Here is a 5110-nt window from a genome sequence, read left to right as displayed (position 1 = left end):
TGAGAGGGAGAGGGTGTAGCTGCTGGAGGACTGAGGAGTACAAGTGTTATCAGACACCAGGAGGAAGGTCCTGTGGTGAGGATAAAGGAGGTGTTTGGAGGAGGCCATAGGGAAGTAGCCCAGGGAGCTGTAGCTGTCATGCAGCTGTTACAGGAGGCGCTATAGACAGCTGCAATCCACAGGGCCCTGGGCTGGAACCCGGAGTAGAGGGCAGGCCTGGGTTCTTCCCAACTCCTGATCAGACCCAGGAGGAGTTGACCCAGACTGTGGGTTCCACCAGAGGGGAAGATCACTGAGGTGAGCAAATCTGCCAATAAGCGCAGGACCCACCAAGGTAGAGGAGGAACTTTGTCGCAGCCTCTAATTGCAGCGTTTTTAAATCATCTGCATGTTGTTTGCAGGCTCCTAACACTTGCCACAGCAGCTCCTTTTAACTTCCATTCAACCATCTGTACTTATGCCCAGGGCCGCCCGGGGGGGGCAAGTGGGGCAATTTACCCCAGGCCCCGGGCCCAACAGGGGCCCCCACGAGAGTTTTTTGGGGCCCCTGGAGCAGGGTCCTTCACCCACTCCGGGGGCCCCGGAAAACTCTCGCTGGCCCCGGGCCCCCGGAGCTTCTTCGCTCCCGGTCTTCGCTGGCAGGGGGTCCTTCCTCTCCGGGATAGAATTACCGCCGAAGCGGGACCGGCAGCCGGAGTGCAGCCGGGTCTTCAGTGGTAATTCGGCGGCGGGGGGGCCCTTCCGTTCCAGGACCCGCCGCCGAAGTGCCCCGAAGACCCGCGGTGGGGGCTGCACTTCGGCGGCAGGTCCCGCTTTGGCGGTAATTCGGCGGAGGGGGGGTCCCCGCCGTGGGTCTTTGGGGCACTTTGGCAGCGGGTCCCGGAACGGAAGGACCCCCCCGCCGCCGACTTACCGCCGAAGCGGGGCCCCCCGCCGCCAAAGACTCCGGGCCCCTGGAATCCTCTGGGCGGCCCTGCTTATGCCGATAGGTTGACTTTAGGTCTTTAACTTTGATTGGTAGCTGAGAAGATGGTAAATTGGACAGAAATCCGTTCTTCATTTGCTTGTTATTTCCTGACTTCTTTATTCATCGCCTTTTCCTTATTTCCCTGCAGATTGACTAGATCTGGGTGCTAACAGGGCCAGGGGGACCTGACGGGCTCCTTATTTTCTGATTTCTTTCGGAAGCATTGAACTTGCCAGGGCATAGTCAGATTCTGGATGCTCATGTAAATGTAACACCTCGTGCTCAGCTTTAGTTCTGTTTCTCAGCTCTTTTTTGGAAAATCGATCTTTAGGCTGACATGTAGCATCCTTGCATTAGGAGATGGCTAATTAATAAGACCATAAACCTTGGCAATCAAATGGAACCTGAAGTCCACAGAAGACCCTGAAAGGCCCTTGGGGAGTGCAGTGCAAGTTGAGGAAGACTTCCCTGCACAGCTTCTCTCTCAATTCTCGTTTTCCTGTATTGAGCGCAAAAGTCGGGAATCAGCTCAGGGTAGGGTTATACCATGTGTGTGCAGTGGTTAGACAAGAAACTGGACTGGTATGGAGCAAAACTATCTTATGTGTGCCTGATGACTGTACGTTTGAGAAGGAGCAGAAAAGAGCAGTGGGGCTGAGGTATAGCGCTTGCATAGGCTTTCTTTGGCCTGTTTTGCTGTAAGAGTTAACAGTGAGAGATTGTTAGTCACAGGTCAGTGGGTGGGTTTATGCAAATTAGGCATGCACAGGGAAGCCAGCGAGAGGAAGGAGGCTGAAAGACTTCTCTGTCTTCGAACAGAACTGTGTGTTAAGGGCTCTTGCTTTGAATTCTTCCAGTGGAGTCATTTCGGGGAAGTGGTCATCGCTTCGAGTTACCTAGTTATCAAAGTGTCGTGAATGGTGTTTGGTGCGTGTCTGGGAGCTTCTCATGCTGAAGTAGAAAGCAGTGGGGGAAGAGTGGCTGCCTAGCATCCGAGATTCTCAGCATTGCTTCTTGGCCTTATGGCTAAGATCAAGTGTAGTCTCTGTTCTTATCAGTTTAATAAGAAAGTATTATCTAAAGTTGTATCTGATAGGTCTTTTATGTGAGCACTGTATATTAAATTGATTTTTGAAAAAAGGGGATGGAATAGGAGCTTGCTCTGTCCACCCCATGCATTGACCTGGTATTGCAATATCTCCAGGGCAAGTGCCTTTTCCTCTGGGGAAAATTTTCTGTTAAAAAGATAGAAAGTGTTTCATTCTAAAGATGTTGATTTGAGAAGATTATTTGAAAGCAGTTGAAAAATCAGGTATCTTTAGCACTTTGGTTTCTTCATGACAACATATTACTAAAAATTTTGGGGGGTGTTTTCTGAGTCTACAGATGTGAGTTTCTTTGTCTTGCTGGAGGATTGTTTTAAAAACTGGAATTTTTCTGTTTGCTGTGAGTCTTTTCAACAATATGAGGGACGAATGCTTTTTGGACTGAGGGTCTGTTTGGGAGATGATTGGTTGGGGGGGGGTTGTGTGTGTTTGTGGGGTGGGGGAACACAGATTGGTAATATTCGAGGTCACATGTATATCAATAACTGGATGAGTTACACAGACTTCTCCCCACCCAGCCTATGTTCCATGTATCTTGACTGAGCCTGCCGCCCACCATCCCAGAGCAGAAGCCTGAAGCCTGAGCCCCACCGCACGTGGGGAGGAGGGGAACTCCCACTGGTTGCCTGCTCCTGCAGTGTTTATGACTCCGGAAGGGGGTAGGGACCAGCCCCTGCAGGCAGCCCAGGGGAAGAGCCGCTGCTTTGCTGCCCCCGACTCCCCTCAATTACAGCCCGGGAGGCTGTGGCCACAATAAAAGCCCCTGGTGGCCACACTTGAGAAAGGCTGGAGCTTCACAGTAAACAAATCCCAGCAGGTTTGTCACACCCTGCCCCCACCCTGGGGATTTCCTGCCCTCTCCCACCCAGACCAACCTTCCTGGAAGTTCCCACCCCCTATGTATTTACTGCCCTTTCTCCCCGCAAAGGGAACCCGCCAGCAACTCCCTGATAATCCCTCCCTCAACTGGCTCCACTGCAGCCATTTCCCTTCCCTGGCCCCTGGGAGGACGGAATGAGCTGGAGCAAAACGTGGATGTTGCGCTGCAGCCTGTTAGGGCAAAAAGGGCAATTGGGGACATGTCAGAACAGGAAATAATTTCACAGCACAATTCCCCCAGGCTCTTTCCCTGCACACAGATATTCCAGCTTGTCCTGCATGTGACAGAAACATTCAAATCTAGGGCTGTCAATTAATTGCAATTAACTTACGCAATTAGCTTTAATCATTTTTTTAATCTCAGTTTTAATCACACTGTTAAACAATAGAAAACCAATTTAAATTTATTATATTCTTGATGTTTTTCTACATTTTCAAATATATTGATATCAATTACAACAGAATACGAAGTGTACAGTGCTCACTATATATAGTTTTATTACAAATATTTATACTGTAAAATATAAAGTACTGTAGTGCAATCTCTTTATCATTAAAGTGCAACTTGCATATGTAGATTTTTTTGCTGTTGCAGAAGTGCACTCAAAAACAAAACAATGTAAAACTTTAGAGTCCAGTCAGTCCTACTTCTTGTTCAGCCAATCGCTAAGACAAACAAGTTTGTTTACATTTACTGGAGATAATGCTGCCCGTGTCTTATATACGTCACCTAAAAGTGAGAACAGGCTCTCTCATGGCACTTTTGTAGCCAGCGTTGCAAGGTATTAACGTGCCAGATATGCTAACATCCATATGCCTTCATACTTCAACCACCATTCCAGAGGACATGCTTCCATGCTGATAACGCTCGTTAAAAAAATAATGCATTAATTTGTGACTGAAGACCTTGATGAAGAACTGTATGTCTCCTGCTCCATGGTTCTATCCGCATTCTGCCATATATTTTGTTTTATGGCAGTCTTGGGTGATGACCCAGCACATGTTCACTTTAAGAACACTTTCACTGCAAATTTGACAAAAAAACGCAAAGAAGGTATAATGGGAGATTTCTAGAGATAGCTACAGCGCTCGAGCCAAGGTTTAAGAATCTGAAGAGCCTTTCAAAATCCAAGAGGGACGAGGTGTGAAACATGTTGTCAGAAGTCCTCAAAGAGGAACACTCTGATGCAGACACTACAGAACCTGAACCACTAGACAGGAAAATCAATCTTCGGTGGGTGGCATCTGACTCAGATGAGGAATATGAAGGTACTTTGGATCGTTATCGAGCAGTACCTGTCATCAGCATGGAAGCATGTCCCTGGCCTCTGATTGCTAGAAGCTGGGAGGGGAGAACAGGGGCTGGATTTCTCCATGGCCGCCTGGTCTGGTCACTCCCTCTGAAGCCCATAGCCAGGGCCAGCCTTAGGGGTGGGTGCCACCAGGGAATTGCCCAGGGGCACCGTGGTCAAGGGCGGTGCTGTACGGTAGCAGAGAGGTGTGTGCTGCTGGTGTAAAGTCAGAAACTGCTCCCGGCTGGCAGGGGAGTGCTGCTTGGGGTGGTGCCCAGATTTCTCCCTGCTCCCTCCCGGCATAGGAACATGGGGGGGAGGGAGGGGAAGAGAAGGGGGAGAGAGCGGTGATGAGCGGATACTGCTCCCCCCAATGTTCCTCTGTGCCCTCCTAGGGGGCTGTGAGGGGGGAGCAAGGAGTGACATCAGGGCTCCCTGCCTCCACGTCACCTTCCCCACCTGGACTGCATAAGGGGAGGACAGAGAGCAGCAGCCCAGGTGGGGAAGGTGACCTGGAGGCAGGGAGCCCTGATGTCGCTCCTTGCTCCCCCTCTCACAGCCCCCTAGCGATGTGCGGAGGAGCCGTGTTCAGGGGCGGCGGGGGGAGCGAGCAGCAATGCCAGCTACTCCGTGCATCCAGGTCAGTTTCCCCAAGTGGGCACAGAGGGGGTGCAGGGGTTAGGGGAAAAGGGGGCACAGTGCAGGGATTACGGGTGCAGGAGGGGGCAGGGTTAGGGGTGCAGGGGTTAGGGGAACTGGAGGGGGGCACAGGGTTAAGGGTGCAGAGCTTGGGGGCACCAGAGGGGGTTCAGGGGTTGGGTGCCAGAGGGGGGCGCAGGGATTAGGGGGACAGGAGGGGGCACAGG

At 51.1% G+C, this 5110-nt stretch overlaps 1 pseudogene; it reads left to right on the top strand.

Moving 5' to 3' along the window:
* The first annotated feature begins 1973 nt into the window (after window positions 1-1973).
* Window positions 1974-2187, top strand: LOC123360673 (annotated as a pseudogene).
* The last annotated feature ends 2923 nt before the right edge of the window (window positions 2188-5110 follow it).

Source organism: Mauremys mutica, unplaced genomic scaffold, assembly GCF_020497125.1.
Source record: "Mauremys mutica isolate MM-2020 ecotype Southern unplaced genomic scaffold, ASM2049712v1 Super-Scaffold_100292, whole genome shotgun sequence".
Lineage (NCBI taxonomy): Eukaryota > Metazoa > Chordata > Testudines > Geoemydidae > Mauremys > Mauremys mutica.
This window is presented reverse-complemented; position numbering and strand designations above follow the sequence as displayed.